The sequence below is a fragment of the Nannospalax galili genome, unplaced genomic scaffold (assembly GCF_000622305.1).
Source record: "Nannospalax galili isolate Female #2095 unplaced genomic scaffold, S.galili_v1.0 scaffold87, whole genome shotgun sequence".
Lineage (NCBI taxonomy): Eukaryota > Metazoa > Chordata > Mammalia > Rodentia > Spalacidae > Nannospalax > Nannospalax galili.
In genome coordinates, this window is record NW_008360320.1 from 11,035,295 (window position 1) to 11,052,517 (window position 17,223).

Sequence of the window (17,223 nt, forward strand, 5' to 3'; positions counted from 1 at the left end):
ACTCTCATCTCTGAGGGGAAAAGAAAGTCCTTGACTGCTGAATAGGAGATGTGAAGGAGAAGTAAAGTCAAGAGTAATTAGCATTACAAGTTCTAGACAGGGAAGTAGAGAAAAGTCAGAACAGGACAAATTTCAAATGTTCATATGAGAGTCCATTGGAAGCTCTTGATGAGAGCTTCCAAAAGCATTCCTCTATTGGGTTCCTCCTCATTTTTCTTTTGGCTGCCAAAGCTGGACTCGAGAGTGGTGGATTCAGGATTTGCTTTCAGGCACTTTGAGAGCTGTTGGAGTGCTTAGAATCAGTGTCAGTTTCCTCATAAAGGCTTCTAGATAGGAGGATAAAACAAATTTATCCATCATTTTAGAACAATAATGCGTTGTCTCTCTTAGCTGCGGGTAAGCACTACAGTTTTGCAGATCAATATTTGAAGTCTTACATCTGAGCAGAACTTTGTGATTAGAAACAAAATCATCAATAAGAAATAATTGTCTAAATAACATTTTATATCGGCTTAAGTCTAATGTCTAGGAGGTATAATCCCTTGAACTCTTAAAGAAATATACTGATCACTTTAATCTTTGGTTATAGTTTCATTTTGGTTGTTTAAGACCATTCAGTTGGGCCAAATAAACCAATTTATTTTTACTCTAAAGATCATTTGTGGATCTGTTCCTCGAGGGTCACATGGGCTTTAGAGGAGCCCCTGGCTCCTTTCTTTTACCAGTTCCATTTATGTGAAGATCAGTCAAAGGTCCTACTTGACCGTGACTAGCTTCCTTTGGAATTGTAGAGGAAACGTTTTCTCTGTGTTGACCCTCCCCTTTGTAGACTTGGCACTGGATCAAATCCATTTAGTGGGGTCTCCATGACCTCCCTGAACAAGAGGACAGGTGATTCACCATAATTAAAGAACATTTTGAGAGATGCTACATAGTCCCCTGAAACTTAGTCGACGTTGGAGGGCAAAGAACAGAAACTGTCCTTTAAGTCCCTCTGACTAATATAGGCCTCAAAGTATGGCTGTTAAACATTCAAGAAATTTAATTCCATCAGTCTGGTACCTATAATTACAATGTGCTGTGTAGATAAATCTTGGGCAAAAACCAAACATTCTTAGATAAACCTTGATGACATATATTTTGTTCCTTAAACTAGTTGACTAAACTATGACCTTAGAAATTTTAAGATTATATGTATATTGTTTTTGTCTCATCCTTTATGTATCATAACAAACCCATGCAGATCTTCATCACTTGCTTTGGCTTTCTCATTTTTTTATAGTTTGGAAAATATCTCCATTCCCATGTCCATTTAACATCTTTTATATTCTCATTTTCTTTTATAATGATTATGAGACTTAATAACTAAAATTTCCATCTGTTGTGAGTATTCTTTTCCTGAGGATACTAAGAAATGTTTATCCACTTCTAAGGTTCTAGTGTCAAACCAATGTTTGATTAAAGTTTTCCTGGGGAACCAATGAGTTTACTGAGCTTACTTATAGAGATGACTGAGGGGTTGCTAAGGAGTGTGAGAGACCTGAGGATATGCACACTGGAAAATCTTTACCCAGCATTGATTAAGCTTTCTCTTCCTAGCCTTCCCCAGATTATATACTTTAGACAGCCCCAAACCCAGGAGAAGATTTCAGTGAGGGCCAAATTACATACAGTTGGGTGGGAAGAATGGCTAGATGCTCTAGTGAGGGTGCTTTAATGAAAGAGCACAACTGTCAACAACCCAAATTTTGAGAAGGCACAGTTGAAGTTGTGATGATAATAGTTATTTTATGCAGAAGAGATGGCTGTAGAGCATCATCTCATTAAAAGAACATGGAATTTAAAAGGATTTGGTGCTAGGATCGACAAATGTAGGAAAATTTTTGTTTTTCTGAGTCTGTGTTACTTCAGTTAATATAACAGTTTCTAGATCCATTCATTTACCAGCAAATTTCATTATTTCATCTTTCTTTACTACTGAATAGAACTCCATTGTGTAAATGTACTACATTTTTGTTAACCACTCATCAGTTGAGGGGCACTTAGGTTGCTTCCATCTCATAGCTATCGTGAGAAGAGCAGCAACAAACATGGTTGTACAGTGTCTCTATATTAGGATGAGTCCTTTGGATATACGTCAAGGAGTGGTATAGCCATGTCATATAGTATGTTCATTTTTAATTTTCTAAGAGTTCTCCACACTGTTTTCCATATGGGTTTCACAAGTTTGCCATCCCACCAGCAGTGAATGAGTGCTCCCCTTTTCCCAAATCCTTGCCAGCATTTGGTATCATTTGTTCTCTTGATCCTAGCCAGTCTGATTGGGGTAAGGTGAAAACTTAGGTTGGTTTTAATTAGCATTTCCCTAGTTACTGAGAATGTTGAACTCTTTATTAGATATTTCTTAGCCATCTTTATTTCTTCCTTTGAGAATTCTTTGCTTAGATCTTTAGCCCATCTTTTAATTGGGTCACTTTCTCATGTCTTTGTTTTTTGAATTCTTTCTATATTCTGCATGTTAAATCTCTGTCGCTTGTGCACTGGTGAAGATTTTTTTTCCCACTCTGGGCTTTCTCTTCACTTTTTTGATTGTTTCTTTTGCTGTACAGCAGCTTTTCAGTATTATGAGCTCCCACTTGTTGATTGTTGATCTTAATTTGTGAGCAACTTCTGCCCAATTTAGAAAATCCTTTCCTATACCAATATTTTGTATGTTACTGCAAATATTTTCTTCTAGTACTTTCAGTGTTTCCAGTCTCACATTGAGGCCTTTGATCCATTTGGAGTTGACTTTTGTGCAAGGTGAAAGATAAGGATCTATTTTCCTTCTTCTACAGGTGGAGATTCGTTTTGCCAGCACCATTTGTTGAAGACACTGTCCTTCCTTCATTGTGTGTTCTTGGCACCTCTGTCAAATGTCAAGTGGCTGAAACTGCATGTACTAGGTTTTGGATCTTCAATGATGTTACACTGATATTTGTGTCTATTTTTGTGCCAGTACCATGCTGCTTTTATGACTATAGCTTTGTAGTATTCTTTGAAAGCTGGTATAGTAATCCCCCCAGCATTGTTCTTTGTGCTCAGGGTTGCTTTGGCTATCTGGGTCTTTTCTGCTTCCATATCAATTTAAGGATGGTTTTTTCTAATTCTATGAAGTATGTCATGGGGATTTTTATTGGGATTGCATTGAACCTATATATTGCTTTTGGTAGGATGGTCATTTAAACAAAATTAATTCTTGCAATCCATGAACATGGGACGTCGTCCCATCTCCTGGTGTCTTCCTCAATCTTTTTCTTTAAAGATTTAAAAATTTCATGGTAGAGATCCTTGATGTCTTTGGTCAGGTTTATTCCAAGATAGATAGGTAGATAGAAAGATAGATAGATAGATAGATAGATAGATAGATAGATATAGATAGATAGATAGATATAGATAGATAGATAGATATAGATAGATGATAGATAGATAGAGATAGATAGATGATACATACACACATACATACATACACAGATAGATAAATAGATGATAGAGATATAGATGATGAGCAGAGATAGAGATAGAGATAGAGATAGATATATTTTTTGGCAGCTATTGTGAATGGGAGTGTTTTCCTGTACTCTTTCTCCAATTGCTTTTTAGTGGTACAAAGACAGGCTACTGATTTTTGTAGATTAATTTTATAACCTGCCACTTTACTGAAAGTGTTGATCAGTTTTAGAATTTTTCTGATGGAAGTTTTGGGATCTCTTAGGTATAGTATCATATCATTTGCAAAAAGGGATAATTTGACCTCTTCTTTTCCAATTAGTACTCCTTCAATTTCTTTCTCTTGTCTTACTGCTCTAGCAATAGTTCCAAGCACTATGTTGAAAAGGAGTGGAGATAGTGGGCATCATTGTCTGGTTCCTGATTTTAATGGGAATGCTTCCACTTTTTCTCCATTTAGAATGATGTTGGCTGTGGATTTGTCATATATGGATTTAATTTTCTTGAGGTAATTTCCCTTCAGACCAATTCCCTCTGGGAATTTGATCATAAATGCATTTTGAATTTTGTCAAAAGGTTTCTCTGCATTTATTGAGCTGACTATGTGGTTCTTATCTTTTAGTCCATTTATATGATTGATGATGTCTATTGACTTGTATATATTGAACCATCCCTGCATCTCTGGAATAACACCTACTTGATCATGGTGAATGATCTTTTTGATGTATATCTGTATACAATTTGCAAGTATTTTGCTGAGAATTTTTGCATCTATGTTCATTAAGGATATGAGTCTACAGTTTCTTTTTCAGTTATACATTTACCTGGTTTGAATATTAGAGTGATGTTGGCTTCGTAGAAGGAATTTGGGAGTTCTCCCTTTGTTTCTATCATTTTGAATAACTTAAGTAGAATTGGTTGGAGGTCTTCTTTAAATGTCTGGTAGCACTCTGCTGTAACCCATCTGAGCCAGGGCTTCTTTTAGTCATAAGGCTTTGTCTTATTTTTTTCAATTTCCTTACATGTTATGCATATGTATAAACTACTGATCTCTTCTTGGTTTAACTTTGATGGATCCCATGATTTTAGATATCTATCTATTTCTTTTAGATTTTCAAATTTAGGAGAAGATAGGGGTTTTTAAAATATTCCCTTATAATGTTCTGGATCTTTTGGGTGTCTCTTATGATGTTTCCCCTTTCATCTCTTGTTTTGTTGATTTGGAAGTGCTCTTACTTTCTTTTGTTTAACTGGGCTAAGGGTCTGTCTATCTTGTTTAGCTTTTCAAAGAACCAGCTTAGAGTCATTGATTCTTTGTATTGTTTACTTTGTTTCTATTTCATTAATTTCTGCTTTGATTATTGTCATTTCTTCTCTTCTGCTGGGTTTGGGTTTCATTGGTGCTTGCCTATCCAGCATCTTGAGTTGCAGTGTTAGGTCATTTATTTGGGGTCTTTCTAATTTTTTGGTGTAGGCACTTAGAGCTACATACTTCCCTCTTAGGACTCCTTTTAAATTGTCCCAGAGATTTTGTTGTGTTGTATTGTCCTTTTCATTGAATTCCAGGAATTCTTTTGTTTCTTTCTTAATTTTGCCTTTGATCCACTCATTATTTATGAGTGTGTTGTTTAATCACCATGAGTTCGTGTTGTGACTGGGGCTTCTTCCAGTGTTGATTTTGAGCTTTATTGCACTGTGGTCTGATAGACTGTCTGAAATTATTTTAATCTTTTTGTATTTTTTGAGGTTTGTTTTGTGTACCAGTATGTGGTCAGTTTTTGAAAAAATTCCATGTAGTGCTGAGTAGAAGGTGTATCCTTTGGTGCTTGGGTGGAATGTTCAGAAGATGTCTGTTAGGCACATTTGATGTATCATTTAATTCAGATGTCTCTCTGTTTATTCTTTGTCCAGTTGACCTTTCTAATGGAAACAATGGGGTATTAAATTCCCCTACTATTACTGAGTTGGGGTTATTCTGTGTCTTAAAGTCCTGTAGTGTTGTTTTTATGAATTTGGGTGCATCAAAGTTTCGTGCATATATGTTCATGATTGTAATATTCTTGATTAATTGTTCCTTTGATCAGAATGAACTGACCCTCCCTATCGCTTCTGATTAGTTTTACTTTGAAGTCTATTTGCCAGATACTAGAATTGCAACCCCTGTTCGGTTCTTAGTGCCATTTGCTTGGAATATTCTTTTCTATCCTTTCACCTTAGGGTAGTGCCTTTCTTTGAAGGTGAAATGGGTTTCTTGCAATCATCAAAAAGATGGGTTTTGTTTCTTAATCCTTTCAATTAGCCTGTGTCTTTTGACTGGAGAGTTCAGTCCACTGATGTTTAAAGTTATTATTGAAAGATGTGTATTGGTTGCCATCATTTTCATTGATGTTTCATTGTCTAATTTTGTGTTTCTCAATTATAGATTTATTTATTTTCTTTCATTGCCACTGGGGTATAGTTGTTTCTTTCTCCATTCTTTGTATTGCTTCAAGTATTCTTTGAAAGGCTGGTTTCGTTGATATGTATTCTTTCAGGGTATTCGGATCGTGAAAGATTTTTCTTTTCCCCTCAACTTTAATAGACATTTTTGCTGGGTAAAGTATTCTGGGATGGCATCTGTGTCATTTAGAACTGGAAATACCTTGGTCTGGGCTCTTCTCACTTTCATAGTTTAAACTGATAAATCAGCTGTAATTCTGATGGGCTTTTCTTTATTTGTGACTTGTTTTTCTTCTCTGCTTTCAGTATTCTCTCTTTATCCTGTACATTTAATGATTTTACTATGATATGCTATGGAGAGTTTCTTTTCTTGTCCTGTCTGTTTGGTATTTTATGTGCTTCTTGTATTTGTATAGGAATGTCATTCCTTAATTTTGGAAAATTCTCTTCTACAGTCCTGTTTGAGATCTGGTCAATACCATTATCCTGAAATTCTTCTCTTTCCTCTATGCCTGTGATACACAGATTTGATCTTTTCATGGTGTCCCACATCTCTTGCATATTCCTTTCCTGTTTTTTTTTTTAAATTTTTTTATAATGTTTGCTTGAGTGATCCAGTTCTTCAGCTTTATCTTCCGGTGTTGATATTCTGTTTTCCATTTCATTCATTGTAGTGGTAAGGCTTATCCCTGTTGTTTCAAGTTAACTTATTGAGTTTTTCACTTCCTTCTTCATTTCTGCCTGAGTTTTCTTCAGTGTTTCTACCTCTTTTTGTGAATTCATTCAGAAGTTTATCCCTATCTTTTAGTTGTTTGATTTGTTTGTATGTTCTTTAAATTCTCTGAATTATTTAATCATATTTTTATTGTTCTTTTAAATTCTGTGTCCTGGGTTATCTCTGGGGGTTCTCCTTGTAGAACTCTTCTACAGGACTGGTGGAGTTTGGTGGGTACATAGTGTTTTGGCTTTCCATTTTATTATTCTTCCATTGTGATTTTGGGGTGTGAATTTCTTTGGCTGTTTGTGATTCTGGTATGAAAATTATGTTGAAGTTTGCTTCTGTTTGTATTATTGGTGTGCCTTGGTCATTTTCTTATTGGTTATGTAAAGCTAGTTGGTCCAGGTTTCAAGTTTTCTAAGATTTTATTTTGCAGAGAACTGATGGCTTCAGATAAGCTACTCAGTAGCCCCCATAGAAGCCCATGTCAGCTTCCAGTCAGGTACATTTAGGCTTCCTTCTAAGATTTCAACCCCTACTAGTGGGTACTCCAAGCAAAATTTAGGAAGTTCCCTGGGGGGGGGGCGATTTTGGGAATCTCAAGCAGTGTCCTGAGTTTTCAGCCCCTATGCCAGATGGAGACCAGAGCAGACACTCTCTGGTAGTCTGCTGAGATCTCAGCCCCTAATATGGAAGTCGGAGCAGGCACTCTCAGGCTGTCTGCTAAAGTCTCAGCCTTATCCTCCAAAAATCTCTCTAATTTTTAAAAAGCATATCAAAGCTGCATGTGGTGGCACATGCCTTTAATCCCAGCACTTGGAAGACACAGCAGGCAGATCTTGGTGAGATCAAGTCCAGACTGGTCTATATAGTGAGTTCCAGGCCAGCTGGACTTACAGGGGGACTCTTTCTCAAACAAAAGAAAACAACCCAAAAACCAAAAAAGTATATGCTTTTAAATTCCTAAAATCGTTTTCTAGGAGAAAGTTTTAGCAAATTATGCAATATTCAAGTTTACAGGCCTCAAAGCTGTAGATTAAGATTTTTCTATAGCCTTCACACAATTTCCTCAATTCAAGTGTTTTACTCTCTTAACAGTGTCTTCAGAAGAATACGCAATGACAGCATTGACAAGAGCATCATAGAAGAGCCTTGATTCATTCATGAGAGTTAGTCATGTGAAAGAACATTATTGTCAGGACTCTAAGGCCCCTGGAAACTAAGATGTCTCCTTGAATGTCAGCAATTTTAGAACTTAGTGAAGACTTTTAATATGAGAACTAAGAGGATTTATAAGCAAAGAGAGAGTCAAATAAGACCATAGGTAATCTTTAAGAAGGCTAAAACTAACTTTCTTCATCTCATAAAGAACATGGTAGAACTGATACTATAATGAAAGCTTTCTTTATAAATTCTATTTTTCCTTGGAAATCTTTGAGAATACATTCATAATCTGTAATAATCCAAGTATAAGAAGAATAGCTAATTTTTTATTATTGTAAAAATTTATTCTCCATTATATCAAAGCATAAATGGGAAGGTCTGTCACAATGTGGTCCCTGCCCATCATATTTCTTGTTCCTAGTTAGCAACTATCTAAACTTCTAATGCAATCAAAATGCTTATATTTCTAGGCATAAGTATTTTATACATTTCATTTATTATTTAGGGAAGGCAGGTATTCATGTTAACAAGAAATTAACACAATATTTTAAAATGCTCATTTTTAATGAAATTAATGGGGCATATTTTATTTATTTTTCTGTTTGAATTTTTAAACATTTTATGTTTTCAATTGCATTACTATGTATCTTTTTCATGTATAATTAAAATTAATTTGAGATAAATTCCTTTTAAAAGTTATTTAGCTTTTTCAATAAGAATAATAACAACAAACCTTTAATCAGGTATAGTGATAAACATCTGTAATCTCAGAACTCAGAGGCAGAGGCAAGTAGATCTTTGTAAATTTGAGGCCAGCTAAGCCTACATCATGAATTCTAGGTCAATCATGTATCTACATAGTGAGACACTCTCAAAATAATAATAATAATAAGAGCAATAATAATAAACCATAAGAGGAAGTTATTAATATCTTTAAGAATTTCAAATGGTTTTAATCCTGCTGTCTCATTTACTATAAACCCAAATGTAAGATACTTGACATTTTAGGGTTTTGCCCTTAATTTGGAAAACAGAGATATGCATAGTGACTGCATTAAAAGTCTTCATATCTAAGCCATGTATGGTGAAACTTGTAAACCTTGCACTCAAGAGGCAGAGGCAAGAAAGTTCCAGGGCAGTGTTATAGTGCTCATTTAGTGTACACAAGGCTCTGGATTTGATACCCAGCACAGGTAAAAAAAGTACAGAAAAAGAAAAGAAGAAATGCCATTTATTTATGTAATGTGAAGAAGATGCTCAGCTCACCATTCACCAGTTGCACACTGAGGATTCAATAAACAGCATTCATGATGATGGCAACAGAGATGATGAGGGTGATGAGGAAAAGGGCGAGGAGAAAGAAGAGTCTTCACATCTTTCTAAGGTTTGCAGTCTGTAATGCTAATTTCCCACTTTGAATCTATGGGAATAATGCATGTATTGTGGCAATTTTGACTAAGAGTTCTGTGATATGAAGTTCATATGTATTGGGAGAAGCATGGATTCCAGCATCATGAAACATGAAGTAGAGATTCAGTAAAAACCCAGGCAAACACTACACAGATTGTTCTTTGCAATGTGATTTGCTTGGTTGTTTATAAAAACAAAGCAGAGTTATTTGCACATGTGGATTACTCATAGTAGATGAAAAATAAAAAAATGAATGCTTTCTATTATCAACCCAAGAGCAGTTAACGACTGTTACATGTCCTTGCATCCTGTCCCTGAAAGCTTCAGGCATGCTTCACTCAGGATAAAGCCTTTGTCCAGCATCTGTTTCTATCCAGTCAACTGAGCAAAAGCTACAGGCAGCAATGTGTAGCATTAGCTACCACAATACCTAACAGGACCAAAGTGGATGGACTAAGAGGAAGTTGGTGGATTAGTGTTATTAATTCAAATAAGTCTCATATGGATATTGCTCAATAATCAATATATAATGTTTTATATAGGGGGTTGAGAATGTCCTCTTCAAAATAACTTCAATCACATGATGTAATGTACATGATCGCACTTAATTATCTTGTAGGTGCATTGAAGTAACACTGGATTGAGAATCAGGAATGTACCAATTCACTTTCATTTTTGCATTAAATCATTCTGTGTTCTTCAGAAAGTGAAAAATAGTTTACTTTTTCTTTATTCTTTTGTTTCTTCATTTCTTTAATATTTTAAAAATATTTTCTTTATTATTTTTATGTGTATGAGTGTATTGCCTGAATGTATGCAAGTGTGTCCATGTCATACAATGCTGGAAGAAGTCAGAAGAGGGTGTTGGATCCTCTGGAACTAGAGTTAGCTGCAGGGAAAAGAACAGAGTCCTCTGCAAGAGCAGTCATCTCTCTAGTCCCTCATTTGTTTAGTTTTGAGACAGGGTCTGACTCTGTAGCCCAAGCTGATCTTGAACCTATGATCTTCATGCCTCAGCCTCCAGAATGCTGGCAATTCAGGTGTCAGCCACCACACTCCGCTTTTCTTTACCCATTAGAAAGGGAATAAGATGATTTCTAGTTTCATTCTGACTCCTATATCAAATAATGTATCTGTCATATTTCTGGTAGATGCTATTATTTGTATTTGTAGATGAAGAAAGTGAGGTCAAGAGGATATGATTGTTTCAGATACTGTACAGAATAAAGAAAGGCACTGGAAACTGAGTCTGGCTTTTTTCACACAGTTTGCCTAAAAGAATCAATGATTATACTGGCAGTAATTTGCAGACCAATTTGAAAAGACAAAGATTAAAAATAAAATATGTAAGGGATTATTTAAGGTGGTGAGTAATGAATATTTATAAGTGGTGGTGGTGGGAGGGATCATAAAGAACACATTATTTTAGTGAGATAATGAGCAAACTTTGAACAGTGATTTGATCCACTCAGTGCAAAAGGTAAAGGATAAGGAGAAATCTAATATGGTTCGAGGCCTTTGTCTTGAAGACTGCATCAATGGCAATCTTGAAGATAAAGCCTGTGGGTGAAAAGCACAAGATAATAGGTGAAAATGGTTTGTTTAGGAATATCTGTCCTAGCTGCATCAAAGGGAGGAAGGGAGGAAGAGAGAAGGAAAAAAGGGAGGAAACAAGCAAGAACATGATTCAGTTGTATTTATGTTTCAGTCCATAATGTTGAAAACATAATCAGCCTGAAATCAAAATTAAAGAAAAAAAGGTACAGACAAGGTCTAACTGTGACTTCAGTGAGCACCAATGCAGAAATTGTGGAAAATCCTGTTCTCTGCCTTTCAAGTTTATATGCAGTGTTGCTACCACCAGTCTGTTTTGAAGCTCTATTCACTATCGCCGGCACTTTTGGAGCATTTTACTGGCCAGAAAGCTATAATGATTTCTCACAGATAGAGATGACTGATTTAACAACCGGACTGACCCATGTGTCCTAAACAATTTGGGTTTTTCCTGAAATATTAGAGATATATATTGTAAACTGTTTAACCAACATGGCTGCTCCAACTGCAGAACAAGTTCTATCAAGTTTCAAGTTGTGAATACAGCTTTATCGGTGTTACTGAAGACTTTCAGAATTGATTCTTCTTTAGAATGGAGAATGCCTCGTTAGCCACTGACACATCATAATTGTCAGACACCCTCGTTAAATCGAGTTCTTGTTAGGGATGTCTCAGTGCTGTAATAACCCTGTCAGTCAACCTGCCACGAATTCTTATGTGTAGGAAGTTCTCTTGAAAACTTTAAGCTATTACTGAATACTAGTGTATGGACATTGTACTTACCAAAAAGCTTCAGTACTGAATAAGAAAAGACATTTTGCTTAGTAACTTCCTTTCGTTAACACGTATGGCTTTGCTAGTTGGGGAAGTGATGTGATATAAAAGTGTGGTGTTGGGGGTTGGAGAGATGGCTCAGCGGTTAAAAACACTGACTGTTCTTGCAGAAGACCTGGGTTGGAATCCCAGCACCCAGCACCCAGCAGCTAACAACTGTCCGTAATTTGAGTTCCAGGGGATCGAACAGCCTCTTCTGTCCTCTGTGGGCATTGCATGGCACAGGTGCACTTACATACATGCAGGCATAACACTCATACACATAAAATAAAAATAATAAATCAAATATTTTAAAAAGTGTGGTATTTGGATTAGAATTTTAGCAGGACACCGAGGATCAAGAGTTAGCTACTTATTGACTATAGTTTGGCAATTTGTAGAAAGACTATTTATATTTCTTTTTGGTGAGATGAAGATCTCCATGAGATAGACATTCCCTAGAAACCCCCCCAATCGAGGGTGCTTTGGCATCTTCCCCACACACTGGAGCCTCACACTGGTCAAGGTTTTGATACCACCGGATCTGACATAATGCTCCTCTAGCACTATCTGTTGGAATGGACATACCAAAGATAAGTAATGAATGAATCATTTCCCTAACAGGTTTTATATGTGGAACTTAAGAGAAGCAACTGTGAGCAAAACTTACAAAACAGAACGTGTCAAGGGAATGCTGAAGTATAACTTCAAATAAAGTGCCACAGCTGTGAGCAGCCTGCAAAATGCATCTGCAGACATTCTAGCTTGAAACGCTTTGAGAAAAGCAGTTTTTAAAAAAATCTGGCTTACTGATATTCCTAAAGGCAGAAACACCTAACCTCAGGCTATGCAAACAGGAGCACAATCCTCAAGTGAGGGAAGAATTTATTGAAAAAACAAATGATACAGCCAAAGATCATCACCTGAATGCTGGCTCTTCCAAAGTGAGGCATGGTAATCACAAGCATCTTCTTCAGACACCTGTGGATGGCACAGAGGTTCCATTCATTTTGGAACACTAAAACAGGATATAGTAACCAAACCATTTCATTTACCTGAACTACGTGATCATAAGTAGGTCTGCTTTAGGTCTATCAGACATGTACACGCTGCATCTTTTTGTACCATTCTGTGAGGTGCTGAGTTTCCTAAGGTAACTCACTTCATACAACCCTGTCTTCTGTCACTCATTCTCCCCTCTTCCTGGTTTTTGCCCATTTACTTACATAAGTTTTATTTATAGACATGCTTGCACTTGTTCTGAATTCTTCCTAATTTTCCAAATTCTGGCATATTCTGGCAGCCTCCCACATTCCCCAACTGAGTTTTTCCACCTTCTTTTCTATATTATAATGCATATCTTCCTATCAATGTTCTCAACCAAAGTACACAAAAGAGTTACCCAGGCATCACTCCCCCACACTAGCACATATTCCTACCTTACTTAGGAACAATGATTTTGGAAACCTAGTTTTTATTTTTAAAGCTCCTCAGTGATCATAATATACATTCATGACAAATCCAAGCAGTTATTAGTGTCATTTGTTAGTAACTGGTGATAGACACATTCTTTTACTGATTTTATTAGATGGACATAATCTTATGTTTGTGACTGGAATTCAGAGGGCTCTTGTTCTTTAAAGAAATCTAGTTAAAATAGTACACTGTCTTGAAATCTTATAATCTTAGATTCAAGATCTATTTTTAGACCAGAATTTAGTTGCATCTTAAACACTCTGTATGCACTCATCTACATCCTCTCGTGCACCTGTACCCCAATAATTCAGTCAAATAGTTATCCTGAGTTTCTAGACAAAGAAAGCACAATTTAGGTTTTTAAAATTACTTCTCTATCATCGACTAATAGATTTATCAATGAAAATCAAATCAGATTTCTTGGCTCCTCTCTTTCTTCATTGTTTCCCAGGTAAATTTCAGGAAGAAGACTGAAGACTGGAGGTCATTGATGTATTTCTTTTATTCAATAACTTTGATTTTCCCATAATAAAATAGATTTTTCATTTTACTGTTTACTTGTACACTGTGTTAGACAGCTTTAGTTGTCAACCTGGCACACCAGGTTAGAGGGAGCCTCAATTCTGCAATTGCCTCCATTGGACTGGCCTGTGGCCATGTCTGTGAGGCAATTTTTTGACTGTTGAATTGTGTGGGAGGGCCCAATCCTCTGTGAGCAGTGCCACCCATGGGCAGGTTGCCTTATATTACATAAGAAACAGGCTGAGCATGGGAAAGGAGAACAAGTCAGTAAACAGCTATCCCCCATGGTCTGTGAGTGCTCTGAGTTCCTGCCTTGGTTTCCCTTGATGATGAATTGTGCTTGTAAGCCAAATAAACCCATTCCTCCCCAAGTTTCTGTTAGTCAGAGTGTTCTGTTACAGTAATCAAAGGCAAACTAGAACAGAGGTAAGCACCAGGAGTGGGGTATTGTTGTGACAGATCTGACCCAGTTGTTTTTGGGAGGATTGTGGAAGTTTTTGGAACTTTGGACTAGCGAAATCATTGAGTTTGTTGCTGTGGAGCTTGGAACAGTTATGCTGAAAGAGGTGTAGATGATGGATGCCCAGTTTGTGAAGTTTCTGAGGAAAGAAGAGACTATCAGAGCTGTTTGTGTATATTTTGAATTGAGAATCTGTGGTTTCTGGTTAGCTTGGGCTGAAGAATCATCTATGATTAAGAAAAGACCAGAACCACTGAAGGAAAAACTTTGCTTTACTGGGACAATTGGTGCTGGTCAGTTGGGGCTGAAAAATCAGCTGTGAATAAAAAGAAACCAACATCAGTGAGGTGAAATCTTCTTGGAAGTATTTCCTCAGGGTCAGCACACGGAAACTGTGGTCCAGAGGGGACCTGAGCCTCCATCTCAAGCTGGAAGCAGGGCTTGGTAATGTGTACGAGTCTCCTACATGGTTCTGGTGTTGAAGTTGTGAAGGGGTCATGGAGAGAATCTGAGGCTTTGTACCCCAAGAGGCCAGAAGAACCCATTTGGGAAGGTGCAGCTTCAGTTTCAGTAGAGACCCCAGCATACTGGCAATGCCAGGACCATGGGACGACCACCAAGGGCAGCAGCAGGAGTGGAGTGCAGCCAGCCTGTGCCTAAGAGACAAGTTGTGTGTGCCGTGGATGCCAGAGTCAGAGAAGTGCAGCTGCCTAGGTCCTTTGGATCCCAGAAGATAATGTGTGAATCCCAGCTGTCCATCCTTGAGCTACTTTACTGGAGTTTGTTTTTTGCTTAAGTGTGTCTGAGACTTCCTTTTTGAAATAAGACAGTACTTGTTTTGGATTTTACGGGTTCCCATAGTTAAGGTGTCCAGCTTGGGGCCCATGTCAGCTCAATTAAACAAGGGCCCAAAGGGGAGGTGAGAAATAGGTGGCAGCCTGGCATTAGACAGAGAACTATTTGAGACTGATTGATGCTGGGTGAGGGAGGGTATGACATACATATGACCACTGGATGTACTGAGTAGACTCCAGTGGACCCATTTACACTGAAGGACATTTGGGTGCAAACACATCAATGATTAGGACTTACCATGTATGGCAGAGTGTGTGGGGTTTGGTGGGGGGATGGGGAGGCATGGATGGGGGAGGGGAGGTGGTCTGGATTTGATTGGGAAAGGTATGAAATTACAAAAGCTCAATAAAAATTTTTGTTAAAAAGATGTTTAAAAGACTCTAAACTTTTGAAGTGTTTGGGTTTTTAAGGATTCTGGAAATTTTAAAGTTGTACTGTTTTATGTTGTTATATTAATATTAACATCATCTTGGGGATGTGTTTGTATGTCAAATTGATAAGGGGTCAATTATGCTGAATAGCCTTAGTTTTCAACTTGGCATACCTGAGTTGAGAGAAAGCCTCAGTTCTGGAACTGCCTCTGTTGATTGGCCTATGATCATGTCTCTGAGGCATTTTCTTGATTGTTGAATGAAGTGGGAGGGTCCAGCCCACTGTGGGCAGTGCCACACCTAGACAGATTGTCCTGTATTGTATAAGAAAGGAAACTGAATATGGGCCAGGAAGCAAGTCATTAAACAGCTATCCTCTATGGTCTGTGCTCCAGGTTCCTGCCAGAGTTCCTGCCTTGAATTCCCTTGATTATGGGCTGTGCTTATAGGCTAAATAAACCCTTTCCTCCCCAAGTTAGTATTGGTCAGTGTGTTTTATTACAGCAACTGAAGGCAAACAAGAACATACACTTTTGAAGACTCATCATTTAGTTTTAGAGAGAGAGCACAACTTCCAAGAAACTCTTAACATCTTCCAAACACTTGATTCTGGGAGTCTTCTTTGTCCAGAGAATAATATTGTTTATCAAGTGTGTACTTTTTCCATTAATGTTTTCTTTCTAGAGGGAAATAGCTCTTAAGCTCTTGCCATGACACTTTCAGTGCCTTTGAATCAAAACATATTAAAGGCCTTTGAAGGAACAGTTGAAAAGGAGGAATTTCTTTAAAGTTTGTCTTCATGTGTATTTAGTCTTCCAAATGCTAAAAGCAAGCAATGGGCAGACATTTAGTTATATAAATTTACCTGATTTGTCTCCAGTTATTTACTGACCCTATTCATCAAGTTCCAAAACTGAAAATAAAAATTATCTGTTCTGTAATTACCTAGTTCTGGGATAGCTCTGTTTGTCATTGAACATTATAAAAGAACAGGTCTCATATTTAGCCAACAATTGGCATATTCTTAATGCTTTCCCTATAATGACTCAGACCAAAGAAAACCCCATTAATTCAGCCTTCCCACCAAGTTCTTTACACCCTTTAATGCAGTTTTTGGAGCATTGCCAGATATGAGCCTAATGATTATCCAATTTGCTTTCAGCCTTAATATGTTTAAGAAACTCCTAAACTTGCCTTTGGAATCCCTTGGTAAGGCATTTTACAGGATTTTGTGCCGTGGTTGGTTTTTTATATCTGATTCTGTGGGCCTTTCTAATTTCCTTGGACAAAGGCATTTTTAAAGTTATTCTAAAAGATGTATCATTTAAAATGTAGTATGTTGCTATTTTTGTGAAAAACGTTATAATAATTATTAAATTGCCCAAATATCTTTTCTACACTCTTAAAATTCTTTTTTGCTGTACTATGTGCTCTCATTTTAAAATAGCTTCTGAAATTTCTATTTTTGTCTAAATGGCTTTTGTGCTTAATGCTGTATTATGAGCACATTCTTAATTTACACACACACTCACACACACACACACACACATAAATGTGTGGATTTTGCTTTACTATATTACTCTCTAAGTAACTGCTGCTCTTTTCTTACTCCTGTTAATAAAGATACTCCTGGAAATTATCATATATTTCAATATCCAGACTCAAAAATGTATTTTCATACTTCAAATTAAGAAATTATTTTGAAATCTCAAAGTAGTTTTAATTTTTATTTCTCTGATGGCTAAAAATGCTGAAAAAAATTCTCAGTCTTTTGTATTTTTTAAATGTTTTTATTTAATAACCAAATGATTAGAAGAAGCATTTTCTTAGAGCTTTAACATATTCAGAAACATATTCCAGACCAAGGATACATCTCTTTCAAAAGTGGCTGTAACTTTTAGGTTCACAGTTGAATTAATACAATTATACAATATTGAACTCAGTATAAACCC